At 38.2% G+C, this 21,799-nt stretch overlaps 1 long non-coding RNA gene across 1 annotated transcript; it reads right to left on the bottom strand.

Moving 5' to 3' along the window:
* Positions 1–676: 676 nt before the first annotated feature.
* LOC118715413 lies at positions 677–21,028 on the bottom strand. The gene is made up of 3 exons (XR_004986882.2): positions 20,354–21,028; positions 4,987–5,040; positions 677–1,443 (listed from the first exon to the last, which is right to left on the bottom strand). It is a non-coding gene; the product is annotated as an uncharacterized LOC118715413 (long non-coding RNA).
* Positions 21,029–21,799: the final 771 nt, after the last annotated feature.

Genomic DNA, 21,799 nt, shown 5'->3' with positions numbered 1-21,799 from the left:
AGTATCTGAATTGCTGGGAGGCCCAACAGGCCTGTAACCTCTGAGATATTCTTGCACATGGATGCTGAATTCACAGACATAGCTGGCTCTGTAAGTCCTTTCTTCATTTCCCACCATGGTCTCCACTTAGGATGCCACCCAGACTTTACACTCCGTGCCACCCACCCATTCCATGGATTTCTCAGCTCCAGTTGGGTATGAAGACCCACCTCCTTGGTCTCTATGCTGTTCTTCCTCAGAGATAACCCTGAGCATCAGGTGGTTTTCTTCCAAATATATATCAACAATACATATTTTTGCAAAAAGCTACAAGGTCACTTGTCATCATATCTTATAGCTAATAGAGGTAAATTGAACTCTTTTTTTCATATCAGACCTTTCTCATATTTGTCTACTTATTTCTGAGAGGCCATTAGTTTGTTTTTATTTCATGGTATCCACACACACAGCCCCAAATCAGTTTTAATGGCAAAATAGAATTTCATTATGTGAGTGGATTAAAATTTAAGAAATCCCTCGCTAGTAAAATTACCTGATATTCTGAGGGGTTTTTCACTCTTATGAACAACATTTTGATGTCCATATACCCTTACATAATGTCTTTTTGTTTATGATAAATTTCTAAGTGAAATTAGTGATTCAAAAGTATGCCCATTTTTATGTAGGCTTGTGACAATACTATACAGCATAGTTTTAATCATATATGGCATAATTATAACAATATATAATACACTTGTAACAATATACAATACAGTTATAATGGCATACAGACCCACAGTTTGGCATATATACACAAAACACTTCCATGTGTATAGCAGGAGATTCAATTAAATATCCACAGCAGCATTATTTGCGATAGCCACATATTGGAAACTTTCCATATGGTCATCAACACTAGAATTAATAAGTACATAGTACTATATCACACAATAGAACACTACTCAGCAATGATAATTAATGAACTACAGCCATATCCAACAATATGAACAAATTTTACCACCATAGTGTTGCATCAAAGAAAAGACACAAAGGAATATATGAGCTAAAATTGTACAACATTTAAAAACAGGAAAAACTCAATAGTATTTTCAGTGGTACCTACATTAGTGATAAACTATTAAGAAAACTGAAAGAATAACTACCATAAAGGGTAGGGTAATGGTAATCCTTAAAGGTAGGGGCATTCAAAGACATCCATGAAGCTGGTAGACTATGGGCAATGGCCTTTATTCTGATTTTGAGTAATCGTAATATGTATGTTCACTTTATTATTATTCTCTGAAAGTCATACATATTTTATATGCTTTCCTATATGTGTGTTCTATTTTGTAATTTTTACTGAGGAAAGTATCCAGCCCACCAAAGTCTTCCCAAGCATCTCATCAGATACAAGCATCTGTTCTATCCACCTTCTTCTTCACACATGGAGTCAAACTGTTCAATCTAATATAGGAGAAACCAAAAATAATCAATGCACAACCCTTTGGGTAGTTCATGATGATTTAAAGAAAGATAATAGGATTTTCTCTGCATCCCATACATTTTTCAGATTTGTGGCACATGAGGTATTTTAAGAAAGATTGCTCCTTCTTAGTGAAAAGGTTCTTAGGGCTCATTCACTCCATTGTATGTTTCTTCAAGGGTCTAGGGAAAATCTCCAGGAGTTCAGAGAGCTGCCTGCCCCAGAGGTAATTCTGACATCTTCTGTCAGGTTAAATTTATTGATAGCTTTCACCAGAAAGGATAAGCTAAAATATTTTTCACTTCCAGTATATATGAGTAAAAGCTATAGGTGCTATCTTATTTAGATTTCTGAACTGCAAGCAACAGGAGCTATCTCTGCTTTATAAAACAGAAAAGGAGTTTATGAAAACAAGATTAGGGATCTTAAAGAATCCTTGGGAGTAGTGGAAAGCCACATCCAAGCTAATCTTTTGGAAACAATGTCCAAAAGCCTGCGGCAGAGCTGGCCTGGTGAGTAACCAGGGATCACTGCCAACTATCAATGTCACTCCAAGGACAGACACTCTGGCTGGTAACCGTGGTCACACCAAAAGCTGGAGGCCTCTGCTGTCACCATAGTGGAATCCACTTGGCACTTCCTTTTCCAGTTGCTCACTTTTAAATTGAGGTCTCGCATTTAATGTGTCTGACTGGTAGAACTTAGGTCACATTGAACATACACAAGCTATAAGGGAAGCTGAAGATGAATGTTTGAGGCTCTAACAATGCACTAGGCTACCAATTATTATGAACAATGTCTACCTCGATGTAGGCATCCATGCTCTTTTGCTTCCAAATCTGTCTGCTCTAACTTATGGAATAACAAAAATTTAGTTTCCTGCCAGATTCTAAGTACATGATTGATGGTATTTTTAACTCTCCAGACAAAAACATGAAATTTCACCATCTGCTTTGCTCTTTTGTCCCTTGTGGGCAATAAATTTCACAAAGTCCTCATGATTCAGAGGAGTCAGAGGTGGGGCCTTAGATCTGAGTCTCCATGCACATTTTCATGCCACTAGAAGAGGGTTGAGTAACCAGAAAGTCCAATTCAACCCTTTTGACAGAAGTGATTGGCACACCAGCCCCTTGCAGTGGTAAAAATGTACCGTTAGGTAATTCAGAAATCCCAGAGTCTCCAGGCGAGGCTGGTGGAGAACAATCACAGGCTGGATTGGATGCCAGCTTTAAGGCTAGGGGCCATACTGCTGTCTTACAAGCTGTCGCTTTTTGAAGCTATCCTGAAAGAATTTATGTCTGTGAAAGTCAGGCTCCTTTTTGTTCTATTCTAATTAGCAAGGTTGAGACATGTGCTTTCTACACCAGGACCTTCAGCTCCAGAGGACATAATCTCTGCATATTAAAAAATATATTTTTACATAGAAACTGAGGATACCTGGTGGGAGTGAAGGGGAAATTTTCCCTTAAGAGAGAGAGAAAACTGGTGGGATTGTTTCTCACTTAAAACAATTTAAAGCAATGTTCCTCGTTTTTTGTATATTATTATTGTCATTACAATTATTACTTTATTTTTACCTTAGACACTGAAGTCCAAAGGTTATCATCCATACAAGTTTTTTTTGAGAGAATATATGGTACCTTGATGCTCATTTTTCTAAGAGAATCTCTCCTTTTTCCTTTTTTAAAACATTGAGATGGACTGTCAATATTTATTGGAAGTCACAGAGAACTAGAGGGCTTTGTTGAAAACATTGAAACTCCACTCTTAGTTCCAAAAAAAAAAAAAAAAAAAAAAAAAAAAAAAAAAAGCATACATTGAGTCCTTCAGGTTCCAGACAGAAATGAGACTGTGTTACCTAAAAAGATCATCCATGAAATAGGACTTGGAAGGATATAAAAGCTCTAACTCTGGGAACTTTTTAAGAAAAGGCAACTACCAAATGAGCCAATAAATTAATAAGGGGACATGAAGAGTCCAAAAAATATATTGTATAATAAATGGGGACTTAAGAAGTGATAAAGCCACCATTCCAATTCACTGGGAAAGGATGGATGCTTTGGTTAATTCAGTTGGCCCAACTGACTATTCATCTGGAAGAACTAAGAGTAGACTCCCCTCTTCACACCAGATGGAAACAAAAATAAACATACAGATTAAAAATCTAATATTCTTATTATAAAAATATAAGAATATATAATTCTTATATTATTCTTATATTATATTATAATTCTTATTATAAAAATATAAGGATATAAGAAAAAATATAAGTATAGGAGATTCTCTGCATAATTTAAAGGAGGGCAAAAAACATCTTCTTCTGGTAACACCAAAACTAGACATCTCAAAAGAAAAGTTGAGCTGAAATTGGTTTGGCTCAGTGGATAGAGCGTCAGCCTGCAGACTGAGAGGTCACAAGTTCGATTCTGGTCAAGGGCATATATACCTTGGTTGCAGGCACATCCCTAGTGGGGGTTATGCAGGAGGCAGCTGATCAATGTTTCTCTCTCATTGGTGTTTCTGGCTCTCTGTCCCTCTCCCTTCCTCACTGCAAAAAATTAATAAAATATATTTTTTTTTAAAAGAAGAAGTTGACTGATGTACATCAAAATAAAAAACTGCGTAGCAAGGATTCTATAAACAAAATGTATTGTATGTTAGACTGGGAGAAATTATTTGCCACCCATATGGTTACTATCCTTAATATATTAAAAGCTATAACATATCAATAAGTAAAATATTAGAATGAGCAAAAAATAGCAATACAGTGATTAAAAGCATGACAAAAAAATGCTTAATATACCTCTAACTTTGGAAAGTAAAACAATGAGATGCAAATTTTTTTACAAGAAAAAAAGCAAGTTATGGGTTTGGTGTTTTGGGTTTTTGTTTTTTTGTTTTTACTATGTTTATAGTATAATTTATTTTTCAAGAAAGGTAGCAAAGAAGGAAAGCCCTATCTATGTATTTTGTGTAGGGGGTGGGAGTGAGGGAGTATTTTGGAAGATACTCACCAAAATGTTAATTACCTCAGGGTCAGGGGAAGATACAAAACCAAATTAAATAAATAAATAAATTTAATTTTTCTCTTCTTCTAATGAGAATTTATTTCTTTATTTAAAAAATACAATAATAAAGCACTACCTTAAAAGTAAATGGGTTATTGACTATTATGATGAATTTGGACAGAGTTGAGGCAATTGATTGACTGTGTTATGCCATTGAGATGCATTTTCATTGACAATAAGATATTTTCACATGATTCTTTTTTATCTATACAGAGTCTACATATCAGTCTACAGCTAATGTTCACAAAATATTATTCTTCCAAATCAAAGTTATTTGGACTCTGAGTTCTTCCATCACATGAGGCTGTTGGGACATTCTATTTCTATCCTGACTGGGCCTTATCCAAGGTCCCACCAGACATCTGGAAAATGATAAGGCTACAAGTGTTGTAACAAAGTATGGGAAAAGAGGGCTGGGCTGGAGGCAGAAGATGTGGGTGGAGGCCAGTCTTGTACCTTCCAAATGATCTTGGTACATTGATACAACTCTCTGTGCCTTGATGACCTTATCTATAAAATAAGATTGGTATCATCTGTCCTGCATAGGTCCTAGAGATGTCATGGAATTATGGTGTTTAATCCTGTTAAAATAACCCATTCTGAAACTCCTGATGATCTAGGAGTTGGCTGAAAGACTGCCAACTATACCATGAAGACAGTCAAGTCTTTGAGAGGATAATGTGTTTACAATTAAGAGATCTTAGAGGATGGGGCAGAGATGACAAGTGTGATCTGGAATTCAGGTCTTAGAAAATTAATTCAGCAGAAGGCTCAACAGACTTTCCTTGGTCCTAAGAACTCTCAACATCTAGGTCTAGTGCTTCTTCCAACAACACTGTTGCACAGAATAGTTTATTCTCAAAAACATTAAACTGAAATTCTTGATTTTTTTATTTTTTAAGTTATTTTTTTGCTCATCACAGAAATTCTTACAGAATGAATAAAAACCTCATTTAAAATTTATTAGATAGCTCTTTAGAGATGATGATTATCCAAATCCTTCTCCAAAAAGTCTTTGAAAACAAGGAGGTGATTTATGAAATGTTCAATGAATAACTACAATATCATCAATTCAATGAAGGACCTGGATTGTATTATAGCCACAATTTAATACCATTTTTCTGGACTCAGAGAGCGAGCATTCTCTGAACTAAGGGTACTCTGTACTTATAGTATTTGAATTGTGCTTTGTCCACTCTCTATAGTTAATACCTTGGAAGAGTTCAATTCTGTTTAGGGAATAAGAACCCTGGTTTTGTCGTAAATTGGTCAACCATTATCTATGGACATTGGGCCAGGGACTCTGCCCAGGTCTTCATTTAACCCTCATGGTCAATAAGGCACTCCTACCACCTAGGATTTAGATCATTATTTTGTGTTACAACAGAAGGTGCCAGCTAGTGGATGTTTGCTTTTTAATTGACTGGATGTTTTATCACTTGAGCAGTTTGTTTACCAGAAGGGCAGTTTGTAACTTTTACATATTATAGTATAGTGCAACCTTTGACAATTATTGCTATTGTTTTCTTTTTTATGCCAGTGCCTGACATAAGATATTGTTGTCGAGGCATCCACTTAAAAGATTGATGTCTGCAATGAACACATTGCCAATCTTAGGGCTGGCTAAAGAGCCAAGCCACCTCTCCACACTGAGCTGCTTTTGCTTTAGAGATCTTGGTTAAATTCAATCACTGATCATTTGGAATAGTCGTTTCTTTTTTCGCACCTTAAATTTACACTCTTATGTTTTAAATTCACCATTACAGAGTAAGCCCTAGAAACCCTAGGCCCCCACTCATGATCTAGCTGTGTGGTCCCAGGTATGTTTTGTAATTTCCAGGTCCAATAAGGAATAAACCTTCATTTTTTTTTCAAAGTTTCCAGAGGGTTATTGCAAACGTCATCTTAAAATCATAGTAAGAACCGTAAGTGTTGGTCCAGTCATTGCATTGCTTATGACCAGCATAAAACACTTAGTGTGACTTCAGTATTACTGAAAAGCCATTATGTGTCTCATATGTTAGGGAATTATTGCTTTGTAACTAAAATTGAATCAATTATTCTAACAATTGATATTTTCTCCTATGTTATTAGTATTTGTAACTCACTACTATAAGGCACCAAAGTCACCTGAAGCATTCCTGAATTGCCCTGAGCCTGGAAGAGGATATCTCTTATGGAATATCTAGCAATGTCCCTATTGGGTTCTGTGGCTGGAGCAGTTAAATTGTGCCCAAAAGCCCAAGATAGGCACAGGCATTGACTATAAATGAATTCCCAAGAACCAAATCTGGTGGTAGTTGAGATATGGGGAGGATCTGTATAAGGATCTATCCCAGGAGGGTGGTAGGGAGAAGGAATACATTCATTAAGCTGGTACAACCAGCTGAGGGAACCAATCCACAGGAAATATCTTACAAGCTTAGGCCCGATTCTCTGCCTTACCCTAACTACACAGGCCCATGGACCAAAGGCTTCAACCACAGGACCTGCAGAAGCCATCTTGGGAAATCTTTATACTGTGGCCAAGGACCTTGTGCAAGGGTATACAGTGCAGGAATCTAGTGGCAAAGCAAGGGGTGAACCTGGATTTTCTTTTCACAATCATTTATTTCCACCTCAAGACAGAGCAAAGACCTTTCCATCCACTCTTGCTCAGAGTCTGTATTCTCACAAAGACTGAGGCCCCCACCACCACTTTCTCCCCAGTGCCTCACACCCTTATGTTCATGGTCTGGGAGCTGCTACTGAAGAAAGTGGAGGCATGCTCTGAGGTGCCTGATTCTTATCTCCCTTGGCTCAAACTGGATTTCCCAGAACTCTGCCTGTCATACATCAATTTCTTAGGGTTGCCATAGCAAATTGCCACAAACTCCTTGGCATAAAACAACAGAAATTTATTCTCTCACAGTTTTAGAGGCTTAAAGACCAAAATTAAGAGCCATACTCCTGAAGGCTCCATAGGAGAATCATTCCTTGCTTCTTCCAGCCACTATGGCCCCTGGCTTTCTACGGTTGTGGACATGTAACTCCAATCTCTACCTCCATCTTCATAAGGCCTTCTTCCCAGTGTCTTTCCTTGTCTTCGCTTTTTCTATCTCTTAAAGGAAATCTGTTGTCATTATATTAAGGACATACCCTAATCCAAGATGATCACATTTTAAGTTTCTTACCTTATTTACATCTATAAGAATTCTATTTCCAAACAAGATTACTTTTACACATATCAGAGTTGAGGCTTTGGACATTTCTTTTTAGGGCCACTATTGAACCCATTATGCCCCGTGACTGGCATCCTTTCCAGAAATTCTCAATACCTTCCTTTCTGTGGGTTTCATTGTCCTGCTTGTCCTTCAAACACATTGAAAGGCGTCTACAAAGCTTGCTTTCTGGGGCCTGGAAAAACGATCCAGCTAAAATAACTCTCTGAACAACAGTTTCACATTAGCTGTGTACCCTGGAAGCATGGAATTCTGTGGGGTGCTGCCCCTTTTCAATGGGCCCTCCTACCTACCTTATCCTCACTTTCATGGCACAATGGCAATTAGTAAGGATACTCCCTTCTATTTCTCTGACAGCTTGGTCCCATTCCCACAGTCCTCACTCAACATGTTCCTATACCCACTGGGAGAACGAATGCCTGGAGAAAGCCCCATATTCACTAATATACTGTATTAGATGCTCTCCCATTGTCTCCTACCCACACTCCCTCCATTGAAATGGAATCCCCAGCCCTAGTAGAGTTAGGTCAGATATGGAAATTGTGATCGGGCCAGACTTGGACACTTGGCCTGGGGAAATATCCACAGACTACGTTAAGCTAATCAAGCTCCTTTCAGAAAGATAAACGCTAAGAAGCCTAGAGACTGAGCAGGTTGAGCAGGGATGGGCACTGCCACTGCCTTGAGGTCTTGTGCATTCCGAGTTGCAGATCGTGATGGGATGGCAGTCATGTTGGGCCATGTGCAAGCAAAGGAGACCTGATTACAAGGAGGTGGGTGTACAGAGAGCTAGAGACACAAGAGGACATTTAGTCTGAGCATGCAACATGAAAGAAGTGCTTAATAACTCCCACTTTCCTCACTCCCTACACGTTTTTCCTGAATGTGTCCATTACTTTTCTACAAACCACCTTTTAACTCAGACAGGCTTAAGTGGGTTTCTGTTCTTTGTAACTAAAAGGCAACCAAAATCATTTCTGATTTATAATCTGTCACATTAGGAAGACCAACCTAATGGGAAGAACTGTCTTATAAGAAAGAGGCATTCCATCAGTTGTAATAAAAATAAATAAATAAACAACAACAAAAAAGAGCAAAGCCCAGTGAAGAAACTCATCTTGGGCCATAATCATTTAACGTGTGGGTGAATGATTTATAAATTAACTGCTTGTGACTTTTGTCAATAACAAGTTAATCTTCCCCTGAAGAACCTGATCATTTGTGGGTGAGCTGATAAGGCTGCGTTTCTGAATCTGAAATTAGAGGTGACAACCATAACAATCACAAGGACTTGATTAGCATATTGGCGGCTCTACACATTCTTACTTCATCTGCTACAGAAGACTCTGCCAAAGGGAGCACATGAAAATGGGAGGAGAGACAGCCAGCCCAATACCAGGTCTTAGATAAAACTGACCTATCTACGGCTCTGATTTAGACTTTTATATGTGGGTAATTATTTTTGTTTTGAGGCTATGAAAGAGATAAGATACACTTAAATATCTTGCCTGTTTAGCTGAAACTGGTTTGGCTCAGTGGATAGTGCCTCTGCCTGAGGACTGAAGGGTCCCAGGTTCGATTCCGGTCAAGGGCATGTACCTTGGTTGCAAGTTGTAGGGCATGTGCAGGAGGCAGCTGATGGATGTTTCTAACTCTCTATCCCTCTCCCTTCCTCTCTGTAAAAAATCAATAAAATACATTAAAAATAATAATTAAATAAATAAATATATTGCCTGTTTAATATCTCCCTCTTATTCCTCCCCCCTTTATATATATATAAAATCAGAGAAATTAAAAGGAAATACCCAATCATAGAAATGGCAGATGCCTAAGAGTTTTTATTGTCCATTTTTATGGAAGAGAGTGGGTGTGAAAAAAAAGGGATTTGAAAATGTTGTTTTCTATAATGTTAAAATACATGTGGAGAAAACTCTGAAATGTCACCTTTCGGTGTCCTGTTTATAGCTGACATATTGGGCAAAAGGGGAAGCAGAGAGAGATTTGATATGGCAGTCCAGCTTGTTCAATGTGACATTATGTAACTGAGTGAGAAGCACTGAGCCCTCTCTCCTGGTAAACCTGCAGAACTTTAGAGTATCTGCTAAGCCTGAAATAAACCTTCTAATTTTAGCCTAACCACTATAATTGAATTTTCTTTTCCCTTCCTCTTTCAATAGTTATAAGTATCTTTCTATGAAAATTCTTTGATCCCACTGGCTTTATTAAGAAATGTGAATTTCTTGGTATGCATAATTAGAAAGGCAAAGCTTACCTACCAGGGGGATCAGAAGGATGGAATAAAATGATGTTTTTTATCTCAACCTTGGGTGTACCGTACAATCACCTGGTAACCTTTAGAAATGGAATGCCTAGGCTTTGTTCTTGCCCAATTGACTCAAACTCTGTGAGAGTGGGGCCTGGGTATCAATTATTTTTAGAACCTGTAAGCATTCTGTACAAAGCAAGAGCAAGGGCCCGGTCTTTAAATCACTGTTAACTTGAGACTCTTAGAAAGAAAAGAAAAAAAAAAGGGAAAGGAGAATATTGTGTGTGTGTGTGTGTGTGTGTGTGTGTGTGTGTGTGTGTGTGTGTATGCACTCACACATGCGTATAAAAAAGGGAAGAGGGGAAAGAGAGAGAATGGAATCAATAAGAAAATTACTCAACTTTGCTAAGTCATGGCCACTGCTCCAATATCATCTCTAAACTTTCATCTTAAGAAGCCTATTGGTCACTAGAAGATTCTGATAGGCAGATGTCTAGAGACACTGGATGGATAACTACAGCCAATCCCATCTTTAACACTGGGAAAAAATAACCTACAGCATCTACGCTATTGACCAGAATGACATTACATTTGTACAGAGAAACACACGTATAGATAAATACAAATAAGTATTCTTATCTAACATGATTGAACATGAAAATGAAGTACTCTATTTTCTTAAAAACATATCAAATATGGATTTGAGCTTTCCGAGAATAAGCACATGACACATATTTGGAGCTTAAGAGCTCCTGAAATACAGGAGAACAAAAAGATATCTATTCCTCACAATGCAATCTTGGGGAAATTACTTTTAGCCTTTCTCAACATTGTTTCACCTGTAACATGATAATATAACTCATTTCACAGAAATATTTGTTACTTAAATAAGATAATATATTACATTAGAAACTGTATTAAAGCTTCTGCCATAGAGTAGGTATAAAGGAAATAGTTGTTAAGACTTGTATGCTGAGAGTCATCATTGTGAATAGGAATCATTATGTTCTAATTTTCCAGGTTGGCTGGGAGTTCCAGTTTATTAAATGCTGATTCACCCAGCCTTTCCCATAGGTGTTTTTAACCCTAACGGTGTTCTTTGGTATTGACTAACTTCGGGAAGTTAGAAACTAATTTGGGAAGTTTAAACTTGTTTAAAGCCAAGCTTGTGGAACATTATTGTGATCTCTGGTACATCCCCACACCCTCCGAAAGAATCCTTGTAAATAATTCTGATTGCCATCTTTGTATTTTAAGTCAATGTCAAAAACTACCAAACATTGCCAATTTAGCATTGTGTAATGCTAAAAAAGTTTCCACCAGAAATTATGCTACTGAACATGTTCTTCTTTAAAGATGTAACAGGTCTGAACAAAGATTTTCCAGAACGTTATTGCTATATCTAATGTAAAGTTCATGTATGTATATATAATTCATGTACCATTAGTCTGCTGAAATAGTCAAGGTGACAGTCTTTTAGAGTTTAAATCAAATGGGTAATAGCATACTCTTTACATATATACTTCACAGAATATCACTCTAGTGATGCAGCTTTTAAATGGATTATCTCATGTAATTATTAAATTTTAAATTACGAGTATCCTGTGTATTTCATTCATAAAAGTTAAAGTAATCAAAACTTACATTTGGTATTTATATTTCCAAATTGAGATGTCTAATACCAGACTGAAGTAAAAAAATACATTCTGAAATAGAAAAATGTACAAATATTCGTAGATGTTTTTTCAAACAAGTTTCTATTGTGCCGTTTCCTTATATTTTATAATAAAACAGCCATTCTACTTCTCTTTTATTTCTCTTTTTTTTTACATTGTTTCCTTTACTAATTAAGGTATTACATATGTGTCCTTATGCCCCATTGCCTCCCACCCCCGCTTAACCATAGATAACAAATCCTTTATAATAAAAGCATGCAAATAGTATGCAAATTGTCCCCTCAACAGGGGTTCAACCAGGCAGTGGGGGTGGCTGGGGGAAGGGAGGGAGGGCCCAGCTGGCAGCCAGCAGCCACTAGGGACCGTACCAGTGCACAAATTTTGTGCAATGGGCCTCTAGTATATAATAAGAAATAATAAAATTCAAGTCTTAAAGGTGAAAGAAAAAAAAAGTAACCCTAAAGTAATTTTTAACTAGAATACATACATTTTTTTAAATAAAATCACTGGCTAAATTACTCAACAACAATAAAATAAACTCATTTTGAATAAAAGGTATTGCCAGGAAGCAATAAATTCTGGAGTCTCCCTGTCACATTGTCCCTACCTCATGGCCTACCCAACCCCTAACGGCCCAAGCATATTTTTCCCCCCAAATAATCTAGGCCTGACCTCTTATTCCTCAAAGTCATCAAAATTCTATGTATCATCCTCATAAGACTCTGATCTGGGAGACAGTGGATAGCAATGGTTATTAAACAGGTAAATGTGTTCCTTACCCTTTATCATAAACTCATATGTGATCCACTTCTAAGTGGCACCTTGCATATTTCTCTGTTTGGAGAATTCTAAGAAATTCTGCTGATGCAGCTTTCAGACAATGTGGCAGGTAAGCGGTAGCAGTACTTTGGGTCAGGTGGGTAAATATCCAGTTCTGGAGACTATGTTGCCTTCGCTTGGAATCTGTATGAGCCTTCCTCATTGTTAGGTATCAACTGGCTACCTTCATCTTCTATGCTCAACCTGTATATATCCCCTGTTCTCTAGACTTCAGGTATTGTCTTTACAAGGATGACCCTTGAATCTCCATCTCTAGATTTAACCTCTAAAATGTTCTTGTCCCTAATTTCTTACCACATATTGAGTATTAAACATTTCCACATAGATGTCCCACTGGTACTTCAATCTCAATATGCCTAAATTGGAACTACTTTTCCCTACCCCACCCCTAACCCCCACCACCATCTCTTTATTTTCTTTTCTTTGTGTGCCATGAATGGTATCTCAATATTCCAGGTAGTTAAGCTCAAGATTATATGCTTATCACTGATTCCTACCATTTTCCCCTTTTTCTTCCATAAACATTCAACTGCCAAGAGTGTTAATGAAGTCATATAAAGGACAGAAATACACCACCTTAATGAACTGTTGGCTGGCCAGACTCTAAGTGGAGTCTGATTCTAGGTACCTTTCTAGATGCTTTACTTTAGGTAGAATAAAGGACACCAAGAAAATAGTGAATATTCAAAAAAATCATATTAGATAGAAACAAGACGGTGGTCACAGAGAAGAGAAAACATAAGGGTTTTATGAAATACCAAATTTAGCTGTAAGACCAATCACCAAGATGCAAATTTTCCAAAGAAATACCTAGAGCTGGTTACAGGATACATGATCCTTAACCCAGACTGAGAATTTAAAGGAGCTAAATTGTTGGATAAGGAGAAAAGAATTGTGAAGCGATTTTTATTTTTTATTTTTTTATTTTTTTTTAGAGAGAAAGTTGAAACACGTGCCCTTCCCCACCCCCCAGCCTAGTGTGTAGTCTCCTTAGCTCTGTGGGGAGAGCTCTATATTCATTCCCTACATGTGCAGGACAGAAGGGCTGGTGCCTGACATGCAAGTTATCTTTGGAAAGTGCTCTATGGCTGCCCAGCAAGTTGCTGCATAGGAAGTAACTGTATTTCCGTCAAAATGAAAGTCAAAAGTATGTGAAACCCAGGGATCAGATGAATTATTGTAATTACCTGTGGAAATGGAACCTGAAGTTATATTGAAGGGTATTTTGACCAAAGGGGGTGGGCATTGGGGTGAGTGTCCCCAGTAGTAAAAAGGTAATGATGTACTATATATCACCAGGGGCTATCATTGAAAGAAGTTGGCTGGATTAAAGAAATTGCATTAATTACATTAATTGGCAGCATTAAAGAAATTGCAGTGAGTGCGTCCAAAAGAGACTCTTCAAACTCTAGCACCAACTTTATCATCTGGGAGCTTATTAGAAATGCAGAATCTCAGCTATCACCCAGGCCTTGAATCAAAATTTTCACTTTAATGAGATAGACACATAATTCATATACACATTAAATTTTGAGACTTGAGAGCCAGTGTTGGGAGGTTTCAGTCAAATAAGAACTTTCCTGTCCCGCTTAACTTTCCCCCCTCCCTGCTTAGATCACCATGTTTGGAAACAGCAGTTATAGAATTGGGAAGATGAGCAATGAAGAGAATGGGAAAGCCTACTACTTCAAGGTAAGAGGGTAGAGGGAAGAAAGCATACTTCCAGTATTCACGAAATAATCAATTGGTATCTTTGAACACTTTAAATCACAGGATTGTGTCTGTGTTTACAACTTAAAGTGACCATAGAAATTGATTTCCCGCCAAAACTGGTTTGGCTCAGTGGATAGAGTGTTAGCCTGTGGACTAAAAGGTCCCGGATTCAATTCCTTGGTTGCGGGCACATCCCCAGTAGAGGATAAGCAAGAGGTAGCCAATCAATGTTTCTCTCTCATCAATGTTTCTAACTCTCTATCTTTCTCTCTTCCTCTCTGTAAAAAATCAATAAAACAAAATATTTTTTTAAAAAAATAAAAGAAATTGATTTCCCAAGGTTGATCAGAAGTGCCATGGGACTGCCCTGGCAGGAGAGGAGCATCACCTCAGAGTAGGCTAGAAAAGAAGTGAGAGACAAAGAAGAGGCAACTCTTTGAAGACAATGAGTCCTGGCATTTCTGGTTACCACTGCACACCGGTAACACTAGTCTTCTAATCCTTGATTGACTGTCATGCACAAAAAGCACTGAACACTAGCCAATTGGCAGGCATTACTAAGAGAGAGATTTTGCCTAGCAGGCTATAAAAATCTTCTATAATTGCTAACAACGTCTAATCAGAAAAGAAATGCCTGTTGTCATACTCCTGGAATGGCTCAAGCAAAAAAGACCCTCTAGCCTTTGGGTTGAAGATAAAGTTTACATTGACTCTTAGGGTCTTTACATTGTGCTATAATACAGTCTTGCCCTAAGGGATAAGTAAAGTCTATGGGACTATCTGCCTCTATATTAGTGACCAAACTATTACCTAGGCTTCTTGACTTGTTATAATGATGACTCTTTACATTCTTCCTTCTCTTCCCTGGATATCAGCTTGTCAGTTATTAGCTATACTTCCTTACCAATCATTCTGAATTTGCGATTTCTAATCATCTGTAGGCTGCAAAAACAGATGATCCAGCTTGAGAGAATTGTGTACAAACAAACTGCCTGTGAGGTACTTTCTTATAAATAGAGAAATTGGACTTTGGGTCATCTACCTTATCACTCAGGCATCTTCTCTGCTTATCCTCTGGTTCTAGTGAATTTGTTCAATAGCCAAGGTAGGTACTCAGAGAAGGCAATTGATTGTAACCTTAGATATTCAGGAAACTTTGAGAGAAGTGCTCATTTAAATTGTTCTAAGTATATTTGCAATGTAGCTACTTTAATATGTGAATCTCAGATCTCTGGGTGCAAACTCAGATTCTCCTAGTAGTTGCTTGTTATCACAGGGATCACCCTTGGCCTCCAGGACTTCTTTCTTTTCACCTTTAAAAATAGAGGTAATAATACTTATTTGGCAGTGTTGTAGGAACTAAATGAGCCAATGTTGGTGGTGCACCTGGCATGTCTAGGAACCCAGTAATTTTAGTTCCCTTTCCCACTCAATTTTACCTTTTCTTCAAGTCTTTGGCATTACAATGCATGTGATATAAACTATAATATCTGTAGGGGTCTTGTAAAACCATGGCATATGAGCAGCAATTCAAAGACCTGGAGATGTTTGCTCTGAATAAGTAAAGACCCACCAAAGAAATGTTGACTTCCAAGGTTCGGAGGAGAGGCTGGTGGCAGAGAGAAAATGACTTCCTCCTTTCTATTTTTGGATTCTAGCTCAAGCCGTCCATCCATACTGTTATCAACTCATGCCAGGCAATCGTCACTCACCTGGGCTACTATAGCCACATCCATATTGGTCACCCTTGACCTACTCCTGCCCTATCTACCTCCACTTCATTATCTACCCTGCATTCCAAATGACCTTTCAAAGCTAGCAGACACCCTTTGACAAAAGCTAAGCTCCTTATCACCTGAGGGTATTTGTGTCTATTATTCAGCCTCATCTCCCATCCTTCTAAGGGTTCCTGCCCACCTACGGTTCCCCTCCCACACACACACACTACACATACCTTGTATTTACCAAAACCCAAACATGTGAATTTCCTTAGAGATGCTATCTGTCTCACTGTCTTCATGCTTATCTGTCTGGAACAGCCTCTAGCTTACCCTTGAGGTGAAATGCTTGAAATCAAATCACCTTCTCAGAGAAGCCTTGTTCTGTCCTCTGACCCACCTTCCACCCACAGAATTAATTAATCACTCCTCTGCCCTACTTCCATATCTCTACTGCCATTAGCGTGTCATAGCTACGTGTCTCCTCTTCACTGTGAACTTCCTCACCACACACACTCTAACCCTTTCTCCAGTTTCGATAAATGCCAGGGGGTCACCAGGTCATAGCTCTTAAAACCTTACAACAATCTGAGCTGCCAGCAGGATGCCCAGCAGTAAATGTCACCATTGAGGTGCCTTCTTCCATGAGGGGTCACTATCTTCACATTATTATGGCATCTTCAAAAGATACCATCTATAATAACAAAAGCATAATATGCTAATTAGGCCAGACATCCTTCCAGGAAGGCCTACTCTTGCACAAATTTTGTGTATTGTGACTCTAGTAACTTATAAAAACCTACCTACTGAGTCCCATTAATTTGGAATTGCCATCATAAAGTGGAAGGATTAGATCAGAACAGAGATTCTCTAATTTAATGTGCACAAGCATCACCTATGAACTCTTGCTAAAATGCCAATTCTGATTCAGCGGGGCTGGGGTGGGGCCTGAGGTTTTGCATTTCTAATAAACTCCCAGGTGAGGCTGGTGCATCTTGAGTGGTAAGGATTTATAGATTATCAAATTCAGCTGTGATCTGAAGCCTGGGTTTAGGATAAAATTGAAGCAGAAGAACTAAAAAAAAAAAAAAAAAAAAAAAAAAAATCAGTGTTTTAAAAATCCAAGCCAAAAAAATAGTAATAATAAGTTTAATTATAATATCCACAATGAAGGAATGGAAAGTGCTTTCCAAAAATGGTATTTTAAGGTACAATTTCAGAAGTCCAAATACTGAATAAGGCAGAAAATGTAAACCATGTGTATGACCTATACACTTGTTTAAAAGTACTTCTGAATGGTTGATTAAAATAGTTGTTTTTAAAGGAGTTGGCAGACTATTTGTAGAAGTGGAAATTCAAAGCTACTAAAAAGCTGAAAAAAAAATAGGTTACTAAATGATAATTTCCAACTATTAAAGTCAAAGCTTTTGATTCGACCAGAAAAATAGTTAAGTGAATTACTTGCTTTTTAAAAAGAAATAGAATTCCTCCTCCAGAGGTTACTATGGTTTCATTTAATAATTTTGCTATTAATAAATACATAAAATGGGTTTGAAACATAATGGACACTAATTAGGAGGAGAGTCTCAAAAGGTTCAAATAATTTAAAAACTGAAAAATTGGTTTATGCTCCTCCAGTCAATGACTCATAAACAGAAAAGCAGTGGAAAATATTATTCACTCATGTTGCTGGGCAGTCAAGTGACAAAGAAGCATTTCCAGACCTTCCGTCTTAGGAAATTCTTGGCGAGGTATGAAGAGATAGAGATCTGGAGGACAGGGAGTGTATAACTTACCAGGCTGGAAAGACAGTGGAGTTAATAAACCATTTCAAGTGCAGGAGCCCATTCTCCTCTCATCATTTCTATTAATAAACTCCTACAGTATAAACATCTCTCATATAGAACCAGTGCTGACAAAAGACTCTAATCAATGGTACCAAGCCACAGACAATATCATTTTGTGATGGCCTTACATAAATGTAAGGACAGACCACAATATCCAAAGAACAATTTTATGGGGAAATGCCACAGCTGCCATCTCCCGTCACTGACAGATGTGTGCAATGTGTACGTACTATGCACTTGCTCTGAAAGCTGGGAGCTCCTGAAAGACATAAATATTGCTCTGTTCTTACACAGGTCCACTGATATCACAACTGGTTCCCAACTCCAGGAAGAGGGTATTTGCTTATTGACCAGAGACATGTAGATTTTCTCACAATAGTCTGCTGACAACCACAAACACACTCCTTACTGGATCCCAAAGGAAGATTCCCCCCCCCCTTCCTTGAACCAGCTAGACTCTACATGCCCATAATGAATCCCACCAGATGATGCCAGTTGTGGTTCTGTTCCATACTTCTACCATCTTGCCTGGAAATCCTCCAAACCCAGGGCCAGGAAACAATGATGATTATTACTGTTTTATATACCGTATTTTCCGGTGTATAAGACGACTTTTGAAACGAAAAAGAGTCAATCGAAAATTAGCCAGAGTCAGAGAGATGGTCTATTAAAAAAAGAACTGGTGTTGCCTCGGAAGTGGGGGGTAGTCTTATACAGCGAATATAGGCCTAAACATATGTTTTAACTGCAAAATTAGGGGGTCATCTTATATGCCGGAAAATACGGTATTAAATTTATTGGAGTGTCATCCTATATAATAAAAGGCTAATATGCAAATTGTCCCCTTTACTGGAAAGAAGTTCAATCAGGAGGTGGAGCAGGCCGGCCAACTGCCTGTTGCCCCACCCCCCCACCCCACCCAGCCCAATTGGGGCCAATTGGGGCAGGCCAGCCAGACTCCACCCATGCATAAATTCATGCACCGGGCTTCTGGTTGGTTAATAAAATCATATAGGTCTCAGGTGTACAATTCTATATCATCTGCATATTGTAGTGTGTGTTCATTACCACAAGTCAAATCTCCATCACCACTTATATTCCCCTATCCTCTTTTACTTCCCCTCTTCCCCTTTTCCCTCTGATAATCATCTGTGTTTTTGAGTTTTGTTGTGTTTTTGAGTTTTGTTGTGTTTCTTTTTTTTGGGGGGTGGGGGTGGGAGGGGGGATGTTTGCTTTTTTTCTTCCTTCACCTTTTTCAACCAGGCCCCAAACCCCTCTTCTGACAGTTGTCAGTCTGTTCTCTTTTTCTAGAAGTCTGTTTCCTTTTTTTGTGTGTGTGTTAATTTATTTTGTTCATTAGATTCCACATATAAGTGAAATCATGATTATTTCTAAAGAGATCAGGTTTACTTAATAGCATCTTAACAGATGGAAAAACCAAGAGCATTCTACATAAGATTACATGAGATTTGAACTGTAAATATAATATTATCAACAATACTGATTTTAGGATAAAGGAAAAAAAGAACATTTCTTTCCCAGTACAAATGTCCTTGATTTTTGTCCATCATCTAAGTCAGAAAAATAGAACTTAGTGATCTGCTCCCAGAGGAATGGTTTATTAAAATGATTAAAATATAAGCCCTGCCCCTACCCCCTAAAGTGTTATGCTTACATGTGTCATACTTTTTCCATTACGTAACATGGGTACAATTTATTCTTTGGAAACAATTTTTTAACTTTTTCCCCCATTTTCCAGCAGAAAAGATTAGCATGAGTCTTTGTCACTCCTAGAATAAGTGTGAAAGCTGATTAGCTAGTCAACTAGTGTTGTCAATGCCATGAATTCAGTCCAGGGAGTGACAAGGAAAACAGATTTGAACTTCTTAATCTTCATCCTCTGATCAAATTTGAACAACCAAACCTATTTTCTCAAACTTATGTATACATAGGAATTACTGGGCTTCTCCCCAAATTGCACTGAGTCAGTCAAAGGGTAGCCTGATGTCTCTACTTTTTAACCATCACCCCATTTGGTGCTGATGCAGGTAGTCCTAGACTTTGCTTGGGAAGACTCTTGTAAAGTGGCTATGTCCAAAATTACATGTGTTGGGGACACAGATGAAAGTAAATGCAGCTTTTGGCAGAGTTATAGTCCCCACTGAGCAAAACACTTAAAGAATGATCACCTAGGAATACAAACAATATATAGGACAAATTAAGGAAAAATATAGTGCTGACTTAGATGTAAAAGTACCTGATGAGAAAGAAATAATGCACTCTTTTTACCCAGTTCTTTGCCTTAAAGACTTTCCTAATTAAAGAACCCAGAGAAAAAGCTGTCAGTTTTGTCCAGAATTGCAGCAGTTGGTTTAAGCTCAATGCATCAACAGTTCCGGGAACTGTTGGACTAGAGGTATAAATAGAAAGCAGTAACAGAAGCAATATATCAAAGCATTAAAGCAAAGTATTTTAAACAATTTATAATCTTGGAGTGGGGGGAGAGGAGTGGTGGGTGTAGAATCAGTTTTGCCCTGCTTACTTGTATCACAGCTGTGACAATCAAAGGAAATGTCTGGATATCCGGATGTTCCTTGGAAATTCTGATCTCGGTGAATTGAGAAAGGATGTATGCAGGAAGTTGATCTGTACCTCTCTTTTCCATCTGCTGTTTTATCAAGGCAGCTCCATATTTTAGAACAAGAATTAGCGATAGGTGTTATTTCCAGGACAGGTGGTGGCTTACAGGTGGGAGTTCGGGGTGAGGGAGGGACTGGAGGTAGGGAATGAGGTTACAGATGGGCTGTAGTGAGGACAAGCCAGAAGAGGGAAGGCAGGGAATGCTCCCATGCCCACCTTAGACAGTTTTTCTGAGACTTGTTGCTCCTTGAGTGATTGAAGCAGGAGTTGTAGGGAGAAAGGTGATGGAAAGGGTGAAACCGGGCCCTTGATGGCTAGCTTAGGTTGAGTTCCCTCAAAAACATACTGGGACAAGGATATGGCGGAAGTAAAGAGTTGATTCAGCAGGTGATCTCATGTTACTAATATGGAGAAGTAGCGACCAATCCCTCTGGGGAACTCTGACTAACAGTAGAATACACTTCAGCATTGTCCCAACTAAGGGGTGAGGCAGTTGGGTTATTTTCTCACCAGCTTCCCTCAGTGGCTGGTTGAGGGAGGCTGCCAGAAAATGTTACCTCCTAAGCATTTCTGATCTGCCCCAGAGAAAACCCTCAGGGAAAGGATCACTGGAGCTTAGAAATGTGAAAGCTGAGATGATATGGGTGGGACGCTGACAGTAAGTAGTACAGTGGAAGACACTGGATGGACTATCAGTGAGACAAAGATTGGGATATCACGGATGTTCCATTTGCATGTAAAGGATTAAAGAATGTCTTCTAGTGAGAATAGGGTTTGAATTTAATTCATTTTTTTTCTATTTTAGAAAAATGCTTTTTGTGGTCAATCTGCCCATGGATTTCCCTGTGGAAAAAAACCATAGTCAACTGCATAATCTTAATTATATAATATAAAATAAAATAAAATAAAATAATATAATATAATATAATATAATAAATATAATATAATATAATCCTACCTATTAAAAGAGAAACAAGCAACTTGACTGCACCTTCCTTAGGCCCACAAGCCCGCCCTCCAGCCAATCAGGGTGAGAATGCAAATGAATCCAACCAAGATGGTGGTTAATTTGTATATCCAGGCCAGAGCAAGACTGAAGACAGTAGAAAGAACACAAGTGCTTCAGGGTTGGGGAGAAGGGAGGAAAGCAGGCGGGGCAGGGAGAAGGGAAGGAAGCAGGTGGAGCAGTGACCTCAGCAGGAAAAACCCTATTGCAGGAATCTTCCTGCAAGGAGCATCTAGTATAATAATATAAGAGTTTTATCAGCAACTGCCATGGTAGAAAATGGAAGCCACGTTATTTTTGGTTTGACTAAATAGCTCCTGCAATATCAGATCATTTATAACC

This window comes from Pipistrellus kuhlii, unplaced genomic scaffold (genome assembly GCF_014108245.1).
Source record: "Pipistrellus kuhlii isolate mPipKuh1 unplaced genomic scaffold, mPipKuh1.p scaffold_m20_p_11, whole genome shotgun sequence".
Classification (NCBI taxonomy): Eukaryota; Metazoa; Chordata; class Mammalia; order Chiroptera; family Vespertilionidae; genus Pipistrellus; species Pipistrellus kuhlii.
This window is presented reverse-complemented; position numbering and strand designations above follow the sequence as displayed.